At 40.0% G+C, this 23,763-nt stretch overlaps 1 protein-coding gene and 1 long non-coding RNA gene across 7 annotated transcripts in view; one reads left to right on the top strand and one right to left on the bottom strand.

The window, feature by feature from the left end:
* Window positions 1-23,763, top strand: part of LOC150045740 (neurotrimin) — a 1,008,551-nt gene that overhangs the window by 821,930 nt on the left and 162,858 nt on the right. The window lies entirely within an intron of this gene.
* Window positions 491-7,640, bottom strand: LOC150045741 (uncharacterized). Of its 2 annotated transcripts, XR_016532840.1 has the most exons (4): window positions 7,506-7,640; window positions 7,294-7,374; window positions 2,303-2,381; window positions 491-628 (listed from the first exon to the last, which is right to left on the bottom strand). It is a non-coding gene; the product is annotated as an uncharacterized LOC150045741 (long non-coding RNA). The 2 variants fall into 2 exon arrangements; XR_016532839.1 differs by lacking the exon at window positions 491-628 and having other exon boundaries at window positions 2,159-2,381.

The raw sequence follows: 23,763 nt of genomic DNA, 5'->3' as shown, positions 1-23,763 counted from the left end.
TTGTGCATTTAGAAGCTGAATGTTGCCCACTGATCATAACTAGTTTTTTGTTTCCTTTTTCTTTTTATCCCCATAATGTATTTCCTTGTAAAACTATCTTCTAATTGTTGCTTTCCATGATTTTCTATCCCCTATGTATTTTTGAAAATGTTCCATTCAACTGGAATCTTGCTTTATTTTATGAATAGTATTTTAATGGTTGTCTGATGCTCCACATATGCTCTGACCTTAGATCAGTCTTCCAAGAACACAGAGCCAGCCAGGATCATAGGTCACTTATAAGCTTCCCATCCAGCTTCACAATTGCCCTATATGTTCTCTCTTCTCATTTGCCAGCCCAAGGTTTCAGCCTCATGTGGTTCCTCTAGGATCAAGCTCAGATTCTCTGCATCTTACAGCCCCACAGCACTCCTCCCCACGCTTCAGATTTCCAACTTTATGTGTTTGCTTCAGGTTTTTGTTGGAACAGTTTTTGTTGTTGTTGTTGTTTTGTTTTGTTTTCCTGCCATCTTTCTCCAAGTTCTGCTTTCTCTTTCTGTGTCTCAGGCCTGGGGATTAGTGTTCATCTCTTTCCACAGCAGAACTGGTCCTGGGGCATTTAGAAAACACTTTACAAGTGAATCGATTCCTAGTTAAAAGAGAAAGAGTTTAGAGATACATTGGACTGCTATTGGGTGGAGAAGCTTCGATCAATTTATCACTGTGTTTCATGGGTTTCTTTTTGGTAAAGTGGGTCCATGTGAGGAGCTGAGATGAGGATTTTTTTTTCTTTTCCTGTATTTTTTTTTTTGTTGTTGTTGCCTTTGTTGGTCATGGGGCTTGAACTCTAGGCCTGAGTGCTATTCCTGAGCGCTTCAGCTCAAGGGTACCACCCTACCCCTTAAGCCACAGTGTCACTTCCAGTTTTCTAGTGGTCAATTGGAAGAGTCTGACAGACTTTAGTGCACACGATCCTCAAATCTCAGCCTCCCAAGTAGCTAGGATTACAGGTGTGAGCCACCTCGCCCAGTGAGGATTGTGTTGTATGCACATAGTCTATAAAACTTTGTAGAAAACCCACCTCATAGAAGGGTCTTTTGAAGGTGACTTATTGTGCTATTGTATTTCTATTTCTTTTTTTCTCTTTTCAAATACTGTTGCTGTCTTTTCACTTTTAAATGTCTTTTACAGTAGATTCAATACTCACTTAATCATCACAGATTAGAGAAATGCTAGTTGCTACTGCTCTGGTGGAAGTTCTTCCCCAGCCTTGTACCAAAATCTGTTTCTCCAGCCACAGATGCAGGTGCAAGGCTGTGAAGTCCTTCCTGCACCTCTCCTTCTTGTCAGCATGCTTGGGATGTACAAAAAACTGGAGTGGAGAGTGGTGTGATTTGGTTAAAGGAAAACAGGGAGGTATGTGGCTTGATAAAAGGATCATCAGAGCTAGAAGAATTAGCAAGGATGGGAAAGCATTTATCTTCCAAAATCCATTTGGAGATTTATAACATCATTTGCTAGCCATACAAATGATCGATACAGGAAGGTGGCCGTAGGCAGCTGATGAGAAACACAAGGGTCCCCTCCAGTACCAAATGGTTTAGCTTGTAAGGCATTCCTGAAGAGAAAGTACTGCAAGAGACGAAGACAGCAAGTCTTGGTCAGACAGCAAGTCAGAGTCGTAAAGTGTTAATAGTAAAGAAAGAAGGTCATAGTAGACAAAAAGATCTCTCAGAGATGGTGATCGTGATCACAACAATATTTTACATATAATTTTTATACTTTGTTCTATTAATGAGTCTTTTTTCAGGCTCCTATATGCAAATCTGTGTGTGTGTGTGTGTGTGTGTGTGTGTGTGTGTGTGTGCACATACATAATTGTTCAATAGCAGGGTTTGAACTCAGGACCTCTCATTTGTTCACCTCTATAGATGGCTCTTTAACACTGTAGATATATCTTAGTTCAGCTTTTTGCTGGTTAATTTGCTCAAGGAGTCTCTTGAACTTTTCTACTGAGCCTGGTTTAGAACTGAGATCTTCCAGCTTTCAAACTCTTATATAACTAGCATCATATTCGTGAGCCACCAGCCCAGGGCCAAACAGTACTTTCAATAACTTAGAACTTAGAAGTTATAATTGAATGTTGCAAGTCAGAGAGAAGGTATTGTTGCATGGGATTTAAGACTCAGTGTGCCTTCATTTCAACATATTTTCATTGTAGATAGACAAAAATTTTAACCGTCACCATTCAATAGGGATATCTGGCAAATTCTCTGGGGTAGTGTGTACAATACAAACTAAGCAGAGCATTTCAGATCCTTACTGCGGACAAATATCTGGCAACATCAATGAAAACGTAAAAATGATGAGACATTTGCTCTTGGAAACGTGCCTTTATGAAGCTGGAAAACAAGAGTAATGAAAAATGCTAAAACTTTCTTGAAAACAGGGACACTATTTAGGTCATTTTTTCTCTTCTGTCACCTTTTCATATATACTCACACAATTCTGCCCTTAATACTTAATAGAGTGACATATATAAATTAAATATTTAATACATATTTATTGAAACAGTTGGCTGGAATTATAGGACCAAGATCTTCCATGGCCTCCCAGCATTCAAGGCTGAGTAGCTGGTGGGGGTGGGGGCCACAATTGACATCTTTCTTGACTCACGTCCAAGCTAATGGAAAATGTCTAATCCACAGCTAGGTGTTTACACCTGTGACTTGTTAGGTGCCCTCATGGCTTGACACACCACTTGGAGTATTGGAATCACATCTTGGGCTAATTTTCAAATGCTGATGGGTGTATTGATCTAGAAACAAGCTGGGTTAAAAAAAGGCATTGGTCTTGTACACAGACTCAGCCCAAGCTAATCCGCAGTCAATATGCCTGGACTGAGTATTATTGACACTTTAATGAATAGAAGACCATAGTTTTTTTCAGTCAGCCAGTTCCCCCCTCTTCAAAACAATCAGACAAACTAAATAGAGCTAGGCGCCTCCGTTTCTGTGTTGGAAAGAACATACACTAACCATTGAGGATTATGTTTATCTTGGGATCATTTATTACACTGAACAGAGATGCTAGCAGAATATGACTATCTGGATTTAAGTTGTTTTGCTAACTCTGAATCAAACACAGCTGGCATGCAAGTCATTTAACCTACATATTGCTTTTGAGATGGTTTTATGACCACTAACCAATAAAGAAAATAAACAGTATCAACAAAGAACTAACCTGATATTTTGCCTATGTATATATGTCTGTGCAGTCAGTATCATACATAAATAGTTCCACACAGAAATAAGTAATGGCATTTTAACAATATTGTGCAATGCATTTAGGGTCTAAAATTAAAGGGACAGGGGCTAGCAAACATCTTACCTAATTGGTTATTATTTTGTTCACATTATTTTATTGCCTTTCGAGGGGCTTGAACTCAGTTTTGTCAATAGTCATGACACCATTTGTATTTCAACCTGAGGTGTGGTCCTTAAGCCTTTTGTGCATGAAAATTCCTGCCTTCCTTCCTGTACTCAGTAATCACTAAGAACTAGCTCTGGGAACATGTACTCTAGCCAAAATATAAGACAAATGATGGAAAACTGCTCTTGACAATCTAGTTCACTCTGTGTGGAGAAAATAGAATTGTATAACATTTGACTAAACCATTTCCAAGAATTTAGTTTCTGGGAATACAGATGCTGTGGGCCAAATTTCTACTCCAAACACTTTTGGAAACACCTGAAGTATATTTGGCCTTCTTACTCCCATGATTTCGGATGCGACATTTTAAAGCATGCAGAAATAACCCAGACCACAATCAAACTGCTCAATTTATGTGGCAGGCAATTCAGCTAAAGGCTGAATGTTACATTAGTGTCAGGACAAGCAGCTAGGGACGAGTGGCTGGGGACAGAGAGGTGAGAATGTGGGATGAGGCCTGGGACCTGAGAGCTGAAAGCTTGGGTCTAAGAACTGAAGTTGCAGAGGGCAAAAGGCTGGCTCAGGACTTGAGACTAGGAACCCAAGACTGAAGGCTGGTACCTAGCCCAAGACTGAGGGCTTTTCCTTTCCTTTGCTTCTGCAGTAAGCATCACTTTCTATCTCCTATGTCTTAATTTTTCTTCTTTGTTCTCTGGGATGGCTTTTATGCTTTAAAATATATATTCTGGTATTGTCCTATAACTTTGTGGCAAAGCAAAAAGCAAAATACAGAGCTCCTTTTATTTTCAGAATAAGTTTATTGGTTTAACTCTTTATCTAAGACTGGACTTTATTATTAGAGGTTTTGGTTTGTTTATTTGCTGTTTGATAGCTCTAGGGTTGTGTAAATTCCTCTATGCCATTTCTACATTCCCATTGTGCAGAGATGAGGCAGGATCATGAAGCAGGGTGAAGCAAGGGCCTAAAATCTGCATTCAGTTTGGCCTAGGCTCCAGGTAAGAGCTCTTGCCCCTTATAGACAATGGGTAGTAGTGGAAGTTGTAGGAATGACCATTAAGTAGAATTCTAGAGAGTACCAATCACAATAAGGATCTATGTGCAAGCCCATTGGTCCAAGAGTAGGAGTCAAAGGAAGAACTAGAACCAAAAGTTCAACATACTCTAAGAACCGGGGCTCACCTAGAGGGAAAAGGATGATGACACTTCTAAACAGCATTGAGGATAGCCAGTTTTCAGGGGAGGAGCAGCTGAGACAGGATCGGGCTCTGGGCTGGAGACACAGCCCAGACAATCATGTGGGCAAGATTCCCAAGCAAATGAGGAACAAGAGCCAAGGAGCCAGTGTGGAAGGGCTGTAGCTGAGAAAACAGAAGGAAAAGACATATTGAAAAGAGAACCATGCCCAGTAGCTACTCACTACAGTGGTCATTTTAAATTAAACTGCCCAAAGATCAAACAAAAGGAAAAACTTCTTTGGTCATATTGACCCTATTTCCTCTGCTGAAATAGCCTTATACAATGAAATATAGGATATTTACACAAATTTCCATCATAGAAAGCTTTACTAGTAGGTACCCTTGAGGACCATTCAGGGTGAAGACTAGAATTTTTTTCCCCATTTCTCAAAGGGACAAATGTGGTGTGGAAAGGGAAATAGAATTGTGGAAAGGGGATGAATGTTTAAAAAAAAGCTGTAATGATAGATACAGAGGAAGGTGAGCTCTGAGGGTCACTGTTTAAAGCTAACTTGGACAGGAATTTCCATAAGATTCTTGTCTCTAATAAACTACTCAGAAAAAAAAAAAACAGAAGCGGTACAGTGGCTTATTTGGTAGAGAACTAGCCTTCATGATCAAGAAGCTCAGGACTATTACATAAGACCTCCTGAGTTCAAGCCCCAAGACAAGAAGAAGAAGGAGGAGGAGGAGGAGGAGGAGGAGGAGGAGGAGGAGGAGGAGGAGGAGGAGGAGGAGGAGGAGGAAGAGGAGGAGGAGGAGGAGGAGGAGGGAGAAGGAGAAGGAGAAGGAGGAGAGAAAGGAGAGGAAGAAGGAGAAGGAGGAGGAGAGGAAGGAGAAGGAGAAGGAGGAGAGGAAGGAGAGGAAGGAAAAGAAGAAGAAGGAGAAGGAGGAGGAGAGGGAGGAGGAGGGGGAGGAAAGAAAAGAGAAAAAAAGATGGTGATCATATATAAGCAAGAGAATCATTCAGAATCAGTGGAGGAAGACTGAATTTCTTAAGTAGGGCAGAGACTATACTATCCAAAATATGAACAAGAAGTAATAACACTCAAAAAATTTACAAATCCAGTTAGACAGCCTAATATTTTTGGGGCAGAGTAAGAGAGCACTCTAGCTAAGATTTATTAAGATTTGAGTATAATGATTTTTTTACCCCTTTGAACTTAGGGTTTTCTGCATTATTGGTATAATTAATAAGTAGGTGTTTCTGGAATCTAGCTAGTTCTTGAACCTTCTGCCAAAACAAGCTGTGAGTACACATACAATGACAGTGCCCATGTCTCCAAGGCAGACCTTGGAAAACAGAAGATCAAAGACTCTACAAAGCAGAATTGTGTGCCAAATTACAGACAGCTTGAGAAGGCATTTGAAAAAGACCTGTTTGTGTTTGTACAAACCTGGGGACAGGAGTATAGCAAATGGTGTTGTGATTATCTGCAGAATGCCAGCAAAGGCCTTCCTTATCAGAGCACAGAGAACTGACTTCTCATCCTTGACCTACCATACCTAAGGGACTTCAGTCTCACTTAGAGAATCATTTGCATGATAGAGAATGGGAGAATGCAAAGCTTATGAAAACAGAGATATTAGTGTAATAATAATAATAGAAAAAAAAAAGCAGTTGGCCTCCTTATCAGTTTTCTGGGCCCTATCTAGGACTCTCTTTTGTCGTTGGAGCATCTAATCACCCCCTCCCTTTTGTTTGGAGAAAATGAGTTTTCCTCTTTTCTTCCTAGGCAGAATTAATCTGAAAATCCCTACTATTGTTTGATAGTTAATTACCTGCCTTTGGAGTCAAACCGTTCTGAAGCTCAGGTGAAATAGGGAGGGGGAATGCTCTGGCCTATGGAATGGAACAGCTATGAGGGAAAGAATCCAGTACTGTAAACTGGTATTTATTCCTTGTGTTATTGAAATAAATTCAAGAAAATGACTGGGCTAACCCACTACTGACCAGCAGGGGCCTTGCAAAAAATAGAGCTTTGGCCATATCTGTCTTCACTTTTTTGACTATTTGTTCTGTCTCTGAAAGTTTTTGTTTCCCCTTGTGGCTGGAACTTTACCACTTGAGCTACACAGTTCCACTGCCAGCTTTTTGCTGATTAATGGGAGATGAGACTCAAGCCCTACCAGGTTTAGACTTTCCTCCTCAAATCTCAATCTCCTAAATCACTAGATTGCAGGCTGATTTAGTCTTCACTTACTTTGTATTGTGCTCAAGTTCCCAATTCTTTCCGATTATCTACTAAACATATAATATCACCTTGTTTCTAATCTTGAATAATGGCCTGACCCTCCCAAGCTAAACTCAATGCTAAAATTAAGAAAACAGGAACCATAACTTTAAATTTCTAGGTACTTATATACTCTCGATACCATTCGTTCTGAACGCAAATGAAAAACATTTAAAACACAAAATACCAAATGGAACGGTGATATCTAAACATTACTTTAAAAGCAAAGATTCCCAGGCACATCAAATAGAAGACATGACACTCTCTTAAAACTATCAGGCTCCTACAGAACTGAGAAGTTCCACTACCACCATTTCTACCCAAGCTATATCTGCCCTGAATATATCTGGTACAAGAAAATGTCATCCTTCAATTCCCAATAGACATGTTACCTTCTGAGTGTCTGTGTGATTCCACAGTAGGGTAGCCAGAGAGGCACACTTGAACTTCCCAACGATCCTTCCTTTTCCTGCCTTGTTCCAGAAATAGATGAAAATGAATGTTTGGAGTGGACATAAGACGCCATTTCTGCACTTGATAGAATACTGAGAAAGCAGGGAAATTCGATTCCAGTACTACTCCTCAAAGAAGTAAGGCATGTTACCTGCTGTTAATATGCAAACTTTAGACAATGTACAGATGAGGCCATGCCTTTCTCCGGGTGTGATTTTTCTCAGTCTTTTGAAGCAGCTCCAAATGTGGAGGGGAACACCTGTTAGAAAGGCAGGACCACTGGTCACATCTGTTAACCTACATGAATCACCCTCTGTCTGCTAAGCTAAGCAGGGCGGAGTGCAGGAGACTAATGTGACCTCAGCAGGACATTGTGATTAAGAAATATGTGGCCAAATGAGAGCCATTTTCTATGCTTTCTGGTGTGGCTGAAGAGCCATCCTTCAGAATTTATATATGCTCCCTGGTTAAAGCAGTAGAAAATAATCAGATTGTGTCACACAGGCTTCATACAGGTCCTTACAGAGCAGAGTTCAAGTGACCTTGACTGAGTTAACAGGAGGCTGAAGCATTTTACTAGGTAAGCAGCCAGGACTCCTTAAGGATATTCAATAAGCAACCACCAAATATGTTTTTGTTAGGTGATTTTCTCCAGAGAATTGGAGCTGACTCAAAACTATCTCAGACTTCCACACCACAGGATAAAAAAATAAGCTGTGATTTTTTTTAATTTTTATTTTTCTGGATCTTGATTCCTTTTGCAGCTTCCAATGAGAAAGGTTGTTATTTTATTTTGGGAAAAGAGCAACATCAGATCCTAAATATCAGCATTTTCAAGACACTTTCTGGTAACCTCTCATTCCTCACATCAGAGGTGCTGATTTATTCAAACTCACTTGAAGGAAGTATTCTTCATTTATTTATTTTTAACATTATCAAGGATTAAAATCAGGGCAAACACTGCAACACTTGAGCCACATCCCTAAGCAACTTATGCTGTAGGGTTTTTTGTTTTGTTTTGTTTTTTCCTGTAGCTCTTTGTGCTTTTCCTTAGGAGAGCATCAGACATTAACTATAGCCTTCTTACATGTAGCCTCTGGAAAGGATGGGATTATAAGCTTTTGCCACTACACCTCATCACTAAAATATTCAAAGTTAAATGTTTACAGTAGTGTTCTTTGACTGCTCCAAGAGCAATCAGAGCAGACCTGGCTAATCCTAGAATGAATTCTTATTTGTCATATTCCTGAAGATGTTATTTCACAGATGCATATATAGTGCAGGTCATATTTACATTGTATATATGTAAGGACATCACTATTGCTCACAGTGCTTTGACTATTCTAGGGAAACACTTAAGTACTTGAAAGATGGAAAGACTTTTGAATCATTCTTTTCTTCTTTATTAAGTTAAAATACCTTCAGAAGCCTGCGTAGAGAAGTTGATATAGGAGACTCTCAGGCTTCCTGTCATTCTGTTAAAGATTATCAGTGGACACTTTTCTATTATATTCAATGGTAACTGGAAAGCAGATACTACAAAACACTGAAACACTAACAAGCAAGTGTCTTCTAAGGTAACAAGGATTAGGATGTTGGTACAGTTATAATGAATTCACCCAAAGGAGGTGCTTATAAGGTTAGACAAAGCTGCAAAAGTACATTTCACAAGGATCTTTACTTCTGAGAGGAGATTTGGGATCCTTATGAAAGAAATAGTATCCCAGGCAAGAACAGTGACCTGGGCACACCTCGTGGACCTGATGGCAGGGTTGGTGTGATGTCTCTTTCAGGTAGAGCCATGTAGATTTTCCACAAAAGACTAGGTTTTCCTTGGCATTTGGTAATATGGCCACTTCTGTTCCTCAAGTAAATGTACATTTTATATAATATATGTAATTTTATACATATAGAATTATATATATACATAAATGGACAAATATGTGAAAGGTTCTCAGTGGACTAGAACATGACAAACACCCAGGTTAATAAACATTGAGATGAAGGAGGAAGCCCATTCTTCTGTGGCCTTTACATGGTTAAGACAGAAAGGGACAGCTTGCCGCTGACCTGTCCACCCTCAAGTCAGATGCAGAGGGACTAAGTGTCTATTTACAATTGCAGTTGCCATGTGATACCTTCTTCAGAGTCCATCTCAGGTGCTTTTCTCTACATAGAGTGCACGGTATTGAGTTTTGCTTTGACATTGTGATGATTATATGAGACAGGAAGAGACTGCTGCTAGGCATAAATGACAGCTGCAGGAAGGGGACCTCTGCCTTTAGGTCCCTGGCTTGTGCCTTTCCCTCACACATGAGAGGCTTTCTATTTCCAATGTCTCTAGGTGGTTGAAAATGTTCAGATGTCACTACTTTTAGTCTATCTTAAGGCTCACATTTCTGATAGAAGTTGTCTGTGGTAAATTAGCATCTCACACTTGATGGGGAAAAAAAATCTAGCTGATGTCTGCTAGAGTTTGGCTCAGGGTACAAAGCAGCTACAATTGTTGAAAGCTTATGTGTTTCTTTGGATTTTTCATTTCATGTTATTTGAGAAAGAATTTATTGATTTAAAATTAGGACAGTTTAATTTGGTGGCATGTTTTCTTTATGTCTCAATTATATATTCATGTCTTTGTGGCAAACTCAGCTGGTGGCGGATTAAGAATTCAAAATAGAGGATTTTCCCTTGGCAAGTCTTGCTTTCCACTGTGATTAATTGAGAGTCCGCACCATGAACCTGGCATTGGCTCCTTTTGGGATTTAATAGATGGGTAGAAAGACGTGAATTTCCAGGATTAGGAGTCTTGGGTTCCAGTTTGATTTTTGATAATTACCTGGGAAAATGACCGACTTATTTTCACTACTCCCAATTAGACAATTGGTAAAAATATCTAATAATCTGTTGTAGAGGAAGCTATGGAATAGATACTGGCTAGCAGAGCATAGTTTACGAGGCTTGTGTTTTTCACAGTCACGCTACTGTAAGCAGACCCCATGCTTTGTACTGGGAATCTCTACCTGAGCTACTGCCGACAGATGTTCCTGTGGCCAGGAACAACCTGGACCATATTCTCTTTCCCCCATCCTGATCCATCATCTCAGTACTCCTTGTGCTCATCTTTATCCTGGTTCTATTCCTCACTCTGCCACTATTCATGCCCTTTTTTTTCTTGCACATTTGAGCATGTTTTGTGATGGTCTTAGAAGCCTAAAACCTGGGCTTTAGAGATGAAGTATTATGCTATCCATATTGTCCCTTATGCAAGAGGGTACTGGCTGCCCTTTCTTCTACTAAGAGAAAAGAGGATCAAAAAATTGTTTTATTCACTTTTCAAATAAACATAGATGATTCTCTTTCAACTACCAAATAATGATGAATGAAACTGGTTGGTGTCTGTGACCAAGGTTCATGATGGGGCTGTGTCACCAAGTACAAGGTAAACAAGCTGCTTCTAGCTGAACACTGGTGGCTTATGCCTGAACTAGTAGCTACTCTGAAGGCTGAGATCTGAAGTCCCTTGTTTGATGCCACTTGAGGCAGAAAAGTCCCTGTGAGACTCTTAGCTACAATGAACCACTCAAACAAACAGAAGTGGAACTGGGGCTCAAAGTAGTAGAATGCTAGCCATGAGCCAAGGAGCTCAGGGACAGTGCCCAGGCACAAAAAGAAAGAAACAAGAAAAACAAAACAAACAAACAAAAAACATGAATTAAGGCCATATAGGATGATGCTAAAGGAAAGGACCTCCAGGATATAGAATCAAAAGCCATATAATGAGTGATTGTTGTTGTTAATGTACTATGTTATCTCACATCTCTTTTGCTGTCCCTAGGTTATCTCATATTGTTACAGTATTTCTCCTGGTTATCTGATATATTGTATATATGTGTATTTGGTTATTTGAAGTTGGATAGGGAAGGGAGGAAAACAAGATGAGGGGTGGAGGTGGGGGGAGGGAAATGAGGACCAAGACATGAGAAAGGGTATCAATGTTTGTGAAGTAATGCACCTTCTATCTGGTGAATATAATGTAACCCTTCTATTAATTACAATAAAATATATGAAATTAAAAGGAATTCGTTCTAGTGTAGTGACACTCATGAGACTTTAAGTACCTAAAGACAAGGTTTTTCTGAACATTCAGGAACAAGGTTCTGTTCTTCCTGAAGACCAAACAGGAGGTTCTAGAAATGGGTCATCCAGCATTTCTCTCTAGACTGTTAAAATGCAAACAAACTGCCCAACACTCACTCCTCTTCTTTCACTCACCCTTTATGGACTTGTAGCCAGAGTGAATTTATCAGGATTTCTTAGCTCGGGGGAGCCAATTCCTTTTTTTTTTTTTTGGTGGCTCAGGGGGCTTGTACTTGGCCTAACCTCCGTCCCTGAGCTCTTCAGCTCAAGGCTACCTCCCTACCCTTGAGCCACGCCTCACTTCCCATTTTGTAGAAGTTAATTGGAGATAAGAGTCCCAGATACTTTTGTGCCTGGGCTGGCTTTGAACCTTGATCCTCAGATCTATCCTCCAGAGTAGCTAGGATTACAGGTGTGAGCCACCATGCCCAGCTGCCAATTCCTTCTTCAGGAAATGGAGACCTCCACTTATGTAGTTCATATCATTCTCTCATGTCACTTTTTTTAAAGTTCATTTTGCTATTCATGTTCTTTCTGGTTACATATCCTTTGTAAATTCTCTTCCCCTTTCTAGGTCCAGTGAACCTTATTTTTCCTGAAAACGTTAACTCAAATGCCAGTTCTACAGAGAGTGTTTTCCAGACTTGGCATTAACATCTGTCACTCTCGCTTTCCCCAAGAGTTAAAGCTCTGCTGTCCTTCTTCTTCCTAGTTGTTCTTGTCAGAGAGAGAGAGAGAAAGAGGGAGAGAGAGAGAGAGAGAGAGAGAGAGAGAGAGAGAGAGAGAGAGAGAGAGAGAGAGAGAGAGAGCACACACGTGCTCTGTGTATATGTGTGTGATTACTGGGTCATGTCTACTTTGCATTCTGTGCTCAGTGCCTGGAATTCAGAAGATACTCAGGGACTATTTGTTGTATGATAAATGGATCTAGAGATTTTCTCTATAAAAATAGGTACACAAAAGTATCCGTCTGGGTTTTATTCATTACTTGTTGTGGTAGGATGAAGAATGACCAAGGAAAGAAAACAGATCCTAATCCCTAGGACCCAGGAGTATACATTGAATGGTAACAATTTTGTGTGGGTAATTAAATTAAGATAATATTCTCCTGGGCCCTAAATATTAATCAGGTATGTTCTGCATGAGTTAAAGGGGGGGTAGGAGATGGCTGTTGATGTAAATGAGAAGACAATGTGAATACTTGACCAGAGATATTTGAAAGCGCTGGCTTTGAGTCCTATAGTAATGTGGACATGAGCCAAGGCATGTCAGCAACGACCAGATGTTAGAAGAATTGTGGGCCAGTTGTTCTTCTGAGGCCTCCAGAGGAAGCACTGATGTGTTGATTTCATCCCAGCAAAAATGATTTGGGACATTTAACCTCCAGGCCTTAGAGTGAATAAGTTTCTCTTGCTAAAGTGTTTTTACATATGCATATATTACATGTTAATTAAATCAATTCTATCTGCTGGTCTCTTTCTTTGTTCCCTTATCTTCTAATCATTTTTTGTTGTCCCTTGAACTTTTTATTTCACAATAATCTTAGATTTATAAAACAAAAAAGGTTGCAAAGATAGTACCAAGAGTTCGTTTATACCCTTGATCCAGTTTCCCCTAATGCTAACATTTTATTTTTTCATATATTTTTATTGTAATTAATAGAAGGGTTACATGATATTTGTCAGATAGAAGGTGCATTAATTCACATACATTGATACCCTTGCACATGTCTTGGTCCCCATTTCCCTCCCCCACCCCCACTTTTCTTATGCCATCTCTATACTTATATAGACACAAGTATTCCCTCCACAGTTTTCTTTTCCTCTTTTCCCTCCTCTATTCCCTTAAACGGTTCCATCATCACAATCAAGGTCTACATATAGGTATGTGTGTGCATGTGTGTACCTGTGTATGTGCACATCTTTATAGTCTATTTCCACAAATGAGTGAAAGCATGTAGCATTTAGATTTGAGTTTAGATTATCTCACCCACTACAACATGCTGATCTCTATCCAGCTCCATCTACTGTCCTGATAATGACATAAATTTCGTGCGTGTGTGTGTGTGGGGGGGGTATGTGTGGCTATGTAACAGTCAATGGTATATGTCTATCTTAAACTCTTTATTTGATATTAATTATTGTCCACCCTGGCTTAATCCAGGATTTGGATTCAATAGACATAAGTGGGCAGGTATCTTTCTTGTAAATTGATTTAGACTCTGGATATATGTCCCAATGTAGATTTTTCTTTTAAAAGAGAAGGTGGCACTGGCATTCAAAAAGTTAAATTTCAATAGATGAAATTAGGAAAAACAAACAAACCCTGATATTTTCATTTTATCTCCTTAAATAAATATTTTTATTATATTTACTCAACTGCACAAAGTTACCATTTAACAAACTGATTCCTAAGTACCATGAGTCTTGATGAATCTGACCCCTTTAATTGTTCTCATCCATTCCTCCCAAGCCATCTCCTCTCTTCAGTGTTCTTACTTTCAGAGGACATGTATTGACTATCATGATTGCATTCTTCCCTTTGCCCGTCCTCTCTTGACTTCCCCTACATACCTCTCAAGTGCCAGTTTCCTGGTATTCATTTTGCTGGGATGTGAGTTCGTGTTTCTAAGTAATTAGATGAGTTGAATTCTCCCCTGCAAATACCATACCTCAGTTAATACTTTTGTTTGCACTTGTATACAAGCCCATGTGTTTATCTGTACATTTATAAATCAGTTGGATATTCCATGTTATGAAAGCACACATGCTAACTTTGTCACTCTGGCTTTGTCACTCTGACTTACTTTAGTTAACATCATTTCGACAGGTCCATCCATTTCTATCCAAGTGATGAAATATCTATCATTTTTTCTAATGAATGAGAAAAAACACCATATACATGTCACATTTTCTCTGAGAGAAAAAGTAAATCTTACATTTGTGTCTGTTTCTTTTTGTTACAATTGGCCATCCAGTTCTGCAAGTCTCTGATTCTGTGTCCTAATAATGGACCTTTCATAGCTGCGTGTCTCAGGTTCACAGACTCAACCAACACTGGATTAAAATCAATCAGAGATTGGAAACTGTCCCAGTACCCTAGCGGTAAGCACTTGGTTAACATTCTTGAGGTTCTGGTGCCATCCCAGCATCACAAAGAGGGAGAGAGGAGAGGCAGTATATCAGAGACTAATTCTCTATGGTTTCTTGAATTGCTTTCTGTAGGATAGGGATCAGGGCTCACATCAGGGACAGAATAAGAAACTGTTGATATCCTAGGATCTTGCAAGGGCCAGGAACCCACCCCGACCCAACCTCTCTTGTTAGGATTTGAAGCTTGGACTGATTTTCCTATTTTTAAAAGGTCTTAAAAGAAGAAAATAATGTTACTAGTTTTTGACAAGACTAATAGTACTTGAAATAGTTTCTCTCTGGCCCCTTGCAGCACACATTTGCTATCTCTTGCTGGGAAAATGTTTAAATAGTCTTGAAGAGAAGCTAATAGGGAGGGAACTCTAAAAGCTTCCAAGAGAAAGCAGAAATTTGCAACCTTTTGGTGTGTGTGTGTGTGTGTGTGTGTGTGTGTGTGTGTGTGTGTGTGTGTGTGTATGCTAATACAGGAGCTTGAACTCAGGGCTTGAGGGCTGTCATTTAGCTTTGTCTCTCAAGGCTGGCCCTCTCACTTCTAATTTTTTAGTGATTAATTGGGGATGAGTCTCATGGATTTTCCAGCCCCAGCTGGCTTCAGTCACCCTCAGATCTCAGCCTCATAAGAAGCTAGGATTACAGGTGTAAGCCACTGGCACCCAGCTGAATTTACAACCTTACAAAAGCAACAGTGACAATACAGTTTCCAACTCAACCCTCAGAGAAGCCTGCAGCCTCATCTGACATTGGCTTGATTTATCATGAAAGACATTCAACTGGAACTTTCCAAGTAGGCCCTCTCCAACCTCCCTCACAACCGACTTATAGAAACTATGAGAATCAGTAAATATTTAAAGCTTCTAAATTATCTATTTTTCTTCAGGGTAAAATGCATCTGTATGGATCATGTATAAGCTTTTATTTTCTTGTCATTATTCCCTAAACAATAAGTATTTACATAGCATTTACATTACATTAGTCATCAGTATTCCAGAGATGATTAAAGAAACTGCAAGACTGTGCATTGGTTACATGCAGACAGGACACCCCCACTTTCTGGAAGAGACCCAAGTATCTGTGAAGTTGGGCATATTCTTAAGGGTCTTGAATGCAGCTCTGAAAAATACTGAGGTGGGATTGGGTTTCTTCCTAATGACTTTTTTTTTAATCCACCTGGTGATAAGGAATATAAGAGATAGCTGTTCCATCACTCTGGCTTGGGTAGTTTCCCATTTCCTCAAGGAGCTGAGCCAGTCATAGTTTAGAGCCACCTGTAAGTAGACAGTGTGTGTGTACAAAGCATAGAAGAGATAGTGAGGACAGAGGAAGGGAGTGTACCCACAGGCAACAGGATACAGAGGGAGAGGGATACCCAGGGAAAGGAAGTGAAAGTGCCTTCAGGAAGTTTACAAAGGGAGAGAAATATTGGACATACAAATAGGGAGACATTTACTCTGGTCTCATCCTGTGTCATGTCATGTGTCCCCAGTTTGATCTTCTACTCTAATACCCTGTCCTCTGGCTCATCTGCTTTCTGTCCACTATGGCTCAGAATTTCCTTCTCTCCATGCTACCTTTATTTTACCCCTTCCTCTTTTTCATTGCCATGGACTCCAGCCCATCTTTCATCATCCCTTAGTTTTACCCTCACAGAACACTGCTCTGAAGCATGAGCATGTTCTCCTCTCTGCCCCTACCCTTGTCCCGTCTCACCCTCCCCACAAGCTTTCATTAGCCCTGCATGCGGCACTGTTTCTCTCCTCCATCAGGGCCCCTGGTTTTTCCCTCAACAATGTGAGCTCATGTTGTTATTATGAGCAGGAACCAACAAACCAGATAATACTTTTTATTCATGTATTTTTTTTTCATTTCATTTAATAAGCACAACTTGAAGTTGAGCTGAGGTTTCATTGACAGCATGTCAATTCCTTTAGGAAGCCTGCATCCAGTCCCAGGAAAATTCTCTTCCTGATCTGGGCAGGATGGGGAAAAATGCATTGTTTCAAGTTGAGACTCAGATAGATTGCATCAGACTGTATTGTCTCTTATGCTTTGTAAGATTGTGTGTGTGTGTGTGTGTGTGTGTGTGTGTGTGTGTGTGTGTGTGTGTTTATGTGTTGGAGCACTTCATATGGGGAGTGATAGGGAGTGTTTGTATTTAGGGGCGTTTTCCTTTGGTGCATGAATAAGAATGAATTTGCAGCTGGTCATATGCATAATAGACCATACATGAAGACCACAGAGGGAAAGGTTCAGCCAGGTAGATGGAATGGGGCTACTGGACAAGGATTCTGGTGATGCTCTGTGTATACCCTTCACTGTCATGCATCCAGGTCTTGGGCAAGAGTCTGAGGATATAGGCACTTGCCAAAGCGAAGTAACAGCCAAGGGATTAAAATAAAATTTAGACTGGGTCTGGGTCTGGTGATCCTGTTATGCTAGAAGCCTCCTCTACACCGAACTTTGCTATAAACTGGTCATTCTGGTGTATCCTTTTCTGGTCTAGCCATAGGGGACTGACCGGAAGCATAGCTCCTCATCTCATGAAATTACTACAGACAGCTATTGGCAGGCAGAATCCCACACAGCTTCCCAAATAATCCTGTAAGATTTATAGTGATAACTTATCAAAACCTTATTGTGTAGCAGCCAGGAGCCACATCAAGGCTCTTTACGTATAATAATATCTCATTTAATTTTCAGAAGTACCTTATGCCATAGAGGTTCACCCTAGCCTGATTTTGGAAACAAGAAAAACATGTATCCTGGACAATATTATACTAGTATCAGAAAGTGGCTGTCAAGAGCCTGTACACAGCCTGACTCTCCCTACCAGCCAACCTGAGGCATTACCTCCATGTATGAGCAGAGTCTCAGGATATTATGGGAGGACTAGATGCCTATGTATAATGGGGTTTGCAAATAACATCAGGGATTCAGATCATTTCAGAGGTAGAATCTACCTCAGAGGCCACCTCTCAGTGCCTTTCAGTTGTTTGAGCTATTGTTAAAACAATGCCACCATCTAATTCTTCAGAGATTTTGGTTCAAATTAATGGAGGAAGGCCACTCTGTCATCATTTTTTTTAAAGCCACTGGGTGCTTCTATTTTTTTCATCTACGCAGGAAGCAACTGTTTTGATATTATAGGTGGGAAAATATAAAATACACAGTGTTAGCTGGCTCTTAATACAAGGCCACACCCCCAGCTAAAGAGAGATGTGCTAACTCTGTCTTCCCTCCAAAACACTTGGATGAGTCATTGATTAAATGCATTCCTTACCTTTCATGTGCAAGAGAACAACAGATTCATGATGGATGAGAATTTGTACTGAAATGTGACACAAATGCATTGCAATCATAAAGAGAGGTCTATAAAAGGAGAGAAGTAAATCTTGTCTTGAGGAATTGTTACAGCGTGTTGATATGAGATGATAAAGATGTCATATCACTGTCAACATATGGTAATTTTCTTTTCTGTTCTTTTCTTTTCTTTGACCATTTCTTATCTTTTTCCCAGTCTTTTCTCTCCTTTTCCCTCCTTCCCCTCCCACCTTCTCCCCTCCCCTTCTGTATGGACTTTTTCATTTAAGTCCCTTCAGACATGCTTATGAGCTCAGGTGAGAGTCATCAGTAATATCTACTTAGAAGTTGAAAAACTATTGTATAAACTCATTAGAAATGGTATATGCTGTTAAAATACCCTAAGCATTCCTACATTACCATGGATCCTTAGCCAGCTTTTTCCAAAGGCATGCCTGAACACCAGGTTGGTTGAGAGAGAACTACAATTTACCTGGAGAATTGCCACAATACGCACTTGCATTTCATCACAGACTAGGGTTCTCATAGTTTGACTACCAAGTCCTTCTCAATTTAATCTCCTAAGATGATGTAAAGACAATTATGATCCTGATGATGGGACCAAGGTTAGCAGTAACCTTTAAAATAACTAGGTCTTTCTCTGTGGACTGAATTTTATTAGGAAGCATGATTTTTTAAATCATTGCTTTTAATTACAATACATAGGAAGTCCTTGTACAATGGTGTTTATACTCTGTAGTTGGAGTCCCTCAGCTGTTTTCACAGTACTTATTCATCTCAAATTTCCCTTTACCTCCCTAGATTTTTCCTATAAGTCTACTTTGTCCCCAGCTTTCTTTGACTGGCTCCCTTCTTTTCTAGCCTTAGCTTCTCACCCAGGCTTCATGACATCCAATGACTGACCAAAGCCCTTTGTTTTATTTATTTGGGTTTCATTAAGTATAGCTATCCAATTTTAGAAAGCTGTATCTGTAAGAACGTGATGCAATCTATTCTTGAAAGTGTCACAATAAGTCTAGTCTTGAACAAATTGTCCTACCCTATATCGCTAACAATGTAAACTCACAAACATGAAGCATAGTAAAACTTTATATACAATTTTCAGGAGAGAGAATTAGAGGTTTCCCTGGCACTGCCCCATTTTGTGCCACTCCTGAGCTCAGGGACAGTACCTGAGCATTCTTTGTTCAAGGCTAGCTCTCTACCACTTGAGCCACAGCTCAATTTTAGGCTTTGGGGGTAGTTGGTTGCAGATAAGAGTCACTCAGACTTCCCTGCTCTGGCTGGCTTCAATCTTCACTTCTCCGCCTCTCGATTAACTAAAATTACAGATGTAAGCCACTGACATCTGGCTTGAGGCCATTGTTCAAAGCATGTATAATATTTCATGCCCTTTGAATGAAGTGCCCTTACATAGCAGTCTACATGCCCTCTTCTCACCCTGTAGGCAACCATCATTCCTAACTTTGCACTTTTCCTGGCACTGCCTTGACTGAGTCATTCAATCCATTTTACCTGATTCTTGAAATACTGCCAACTGCTCTTCTCTATGCTGCTCTTCCTTTGGCTAGTGGGCACAGTAATAGGAATAGGAAACATTTAGGCCTAACTTAAAGAATCTCATTCAGATCATCAACCTTTGATAAAAGTGACTTTGTAGATGAGGAAACTGAAGCTCAAAGGGGTTAAAAATCTCTCTCAAGGTCACCTAAATGGAAGATGGTGTCTGAATCCTTTCCTGCTATGAAAAGAAGCCCATGCATCAGCCACTGAGTTCTTTGGGAATCTGAGCAATCTCTGCTTTCTCTTGCTCAGTGCTACTTCCTGCAGAGAAGTTTTCCTTCTGTTATTTCTGTTTGGGTTCCCTGTCTCCTCTGCAATGTTGATTTCATTGCATTTTCATAATATTTCATGCTTTAATTTAATTTATTTAGTGCTATTGTACAGTGCCCTTAGCACCTCAGAAGAAGCAGGAGTTTATAAATAAAATTATTATTACAGCTTCTCTGATAGCAGCCTCTGAGCTATTCGGTGAATATATCAATTACTCTCAGTGTGGAAATTTTCTCACCTAAAGCCTTTTATGGCCTAAGTTCTCCTTGGCTCCTCTGCTCTATCTTGCTTGCAGTAGTTCTGACTGTCTTGTAGCATTTCCCATTTGCTGCTCTGCCCCCATCATAAGTCCACCCAGCATCTCAGCAGATTCATGTAATGTATTCTGGAGAACATGACCTACTTTCTTTAACCTTTTTCAATCTCAAAGGTTCTGAATCCCATTTGCTAGACCTATCATGTCAGTTCTGCAGTGACCCAGGACCTCCTTGTCCACTCCATGCTAAATAAGACCTCATTATCTATTGCTGTGTGGCACAAATCTCTCCCACAAGATTCTAGAGCTGGATACAAATTGATTGCAACTTTAGTTAGCACTGAAAACCTCAAGACTCTAACCTTTGAGGATTATGTAGACATAAATGTTGGCACAGTCTCTAAGAAAAAGAAATCCCCAAGAAGAGGCATAGGTAAGAGCCACTGACCCTGATATCATTTCTAGGATTAAAGCTATTTTCAAGGTTGAACACTGGTGGCTCATGACTGTAATCCTAGCTACTCAGGAGGCTGAAATATGTGGATTGCAATTTGAAACCAACCTGGGCAGAAAAGTGCCTGGGATTCTTATTTCCAAGTGGCAAAAGCTAGAAGTGAAGGTGTTAGCTCAGGGGCAGAACTCCAGGTTTGAGGGGGACAAAAAGCCAAGGTATTTCACCCAGTCCCTAAGCTCAAGTCCTAATATTGGCATATACAGAAAAGCTTACTTTCAAGATCGCACCTGCTAACTCACATCACTGTAAGAGATGTGAAAATAATACTTTTTTTCATATAGGTTTAACCACGTTTAGTAATTTATAAGAGAAACCTATGGCTAGACTATGAGTATTCCTAGGGCATGTCTCAATTTGTGCTATCAAATTTGACCTTTCATGTCAAAATCATCCTAGCCACATATTCTTTGTTACTTAACTTTACTGGTTTTCAACATGCTAGCCTTGGGTCTTGTTCATTTCTATCTATCCATTTAAGCAAGTATTATATCCACTGCCATGTACAATGTTGAACAATCTGTTTTTCTCTTTCTCCTTTGGAGACTGAGTTCTTTATTTCTTTGCTTCTTTTTTTTTTTGTAAATCTCGACCTGCCTCCCTTTCAAGTGTCTATTCTCTTCATAACTTACCATTTTATTAAGGAGTTCTGAAGCTTTTTTTCCTCATTAACCAAGAGCAGTATACTCTCTCCATTCAGTGTGATTTTTTTAAAGGAAATAAATGGAAGCAGCCAATCTGTCCATTATAAATGAGTTCATTCCTATTCAAGCTGTAGCTATCCTGTACCTTGCCTGAGGCTTCTTATGTTATGAGCAACATATTGGCTTCAGTTGTCTCTCCTTTTTCCCAGCTACACTGGGAGCTTTGGATAGAGGGAAGACAAAATAACTTCAGAGAGTATATTGTATTACACAGATTATTGTGCAACATTCCACTCCCAGGAAACACAATAAGTTTCTTCAAAGTAGGTATGCACAATCTTTTCTTCCAGACATGTAGAGATGGTTGGGTAAACCACAGGTATTCCTTCTTCAGTCAACTAAGGAAATGAACTATAACTCACAAACCTACATCAGAATTAAATAGACAAGTGACATAAAGTCTGTTGTGGCCCCAATGGGGAAGATAACTTCCAAATGAAAAATGACTAGCCAGAAATATTCAAATATGAAAGTTTCAACTCAGTGTTCCTGTAGCTAAGAAATTCCTTTACAGTCAACATTGTAATCAGAGGGAACCAAGTATTGTTCAGAGCAATCAGAGAGAACAGTCTTTTGCATTCCTGGACCAAGGCTTCTCATCAACATATATTAATCAGGCAATGGTAGTTTGCATTTCTACTGAGTGCCAGCCACAGCTCAAGATGCTGCTGGTTCTATTCCAGTTCCATATCTCATGTCAAGGTAGCCAGTACAACTCATCATATATCATGTGCCAAGAATGTATATGAAGAGCTCCAATTTTCCCTCCTCCCTCTTCTCCAAAGGGACAGGGGACATTGATGTCTCAGTTGAGTAAATCAGGATGATCCTAGGTTGCTAATTGAAGACTAGCCTGGTCCATTTTCTTTTAGTCTGTTGAGTATCTCACATCACTTGCATTGTAAATTCTGTGTCAGTCCTTTAATGAAAGTGGCCAACAAGCCCACAAGATAACAGAACAGGATCAATGGGACCCATGGTTGTCTGCATGCCAGATTCTCCTGTCAGCCTGGTCTTCCATCCATCCTTGCCAACTCACCCTCCTCTGGGAATGAGACGTTTGAAAACAGTGCAGCAGCCTCATCTCCCGGGCAGTGTTTTTCTCCATCATTTGCTTTATTAAATATTGATTTTCTGTTGCATTATTAAACCTTAAGTCCAGAGCATAAATTCTGGGCTGATGCTTTAATCTGGCTCTCTTCATTTTTTCCCCCTTTTTGGCTCATAGAACTGATTTTTCAGGCCAGATCTCCTGGGGAATCTTTAAGTCAACTGAAGGCCTGAGAGAAACCTGCCTGGCAGGAATGGCAGGGGCCAAGATTTGAGAAGTACCTGGACTTGCCAATGCGTTATAGAAGCCACTATGCTTTGAGGAAACAAACCCTTACTCTCTACTTACTTGTCCAACACATAGTAGCCAAAGAAGGTTTTTTTGTTTGTTTGTTTGTTTGTTAGTTTATAAAGAATCACCCACACCCCCAAAAACAATGGAGCAGCCAGATGGTATGCTGAATTGATTTTACACTGGGCATCATGGAGCTCCAGACATTACCAATCCATGGTCCTCCACATTTGTACTTTTCTTTTGGTCTCTATTCATAGGATTTGAACCAGGGATTCTAATCGCTGGCATCTTTGACCTTCTGCTTTGCCTGGGCTTATGGCTTTTGTAGTTACTTTTGTTTGTTTGGGTTTTTTTGTGTGTGTGTGTGCTGTTCCTGGGCTTGATGTCAGGACCTGGGTGCTGTCCCTGTGTGCCTGTGTGAGTGTGTGTGTGTGTGTGTGTGTGTGTGTCTTTTTTTTCTTCTTCTTCTTTTGCCAGTCCTGGGCTTGAACTTGGGGCCTGGGAACTATCCTTGGACACTTTTTGTTTAAGGCTAGCATTCTGCCACTTGAGCCATAGCACCACTTCTGGTTTTTTTTGTGTGTGTGTGTAGGTGGTACCAGGGAATTGAACCCAGGGCTTCACGCATGCTAGGATTCCAGGTATAAACCAGGGCTTAGTGTGAACCCAGGGCCAGGGTCTGACTAAAAAGGATGAATTTTGAATCATTGTATTTCTGTAAAGTTCTATAGATTGTAGGCAAAGGCAAATGTCAAAACACTGTTGCTAGTATTTAATCTCTTGGAGTCCCAGGTTTTTTTTTTTATTTATAACAACTTGCGTATAACCACTCATCAGTTTATTGTGAAAGAAGACTGGAATTAGGTGAAATACCTAACATTTTGAAGCTCTTGATATTGTGATTTCTCTTTTTTTTTCTGATTCAATTGAACCATTATTTGTTAAACACCTTCTGTATGTCAAGCAGTATGGTAAGCATTGGAAATAGAAAAATGAGTGATAAATGGTCCCTGACCTCATGATGAGGATTACAGTATTTGAAGATGCCAATTATGTTTCTTAAATCTTCCCTTCTTCTTCTGACTAAACAGATGAAGCATAACCCAGCTGTAACATTGTACTTACTGCATTTTATACTGAAACATCTATTCAT

This window comes from Megascapheus bottae, chromosome 27, assembly GCF_031878675.1.
Source record: "Megascapheus bottae isolate mThoBot1 chromosome 27, mThoBot2.hap1, whole genome shotgun sequence".
Classification (NCBI taxonomy): domain Eukaryota; kingdom Metazoa; phylum Chordata; class Mammalia; order Rodentia; family Geomyidae; genus Megascapheus; species Megascapheus bottae.
The sequence above is the reverse complement of the archived record's forward strand: the minus strand, read 5'-3'. Positions and strand labels throughout refer to the sequence as shown.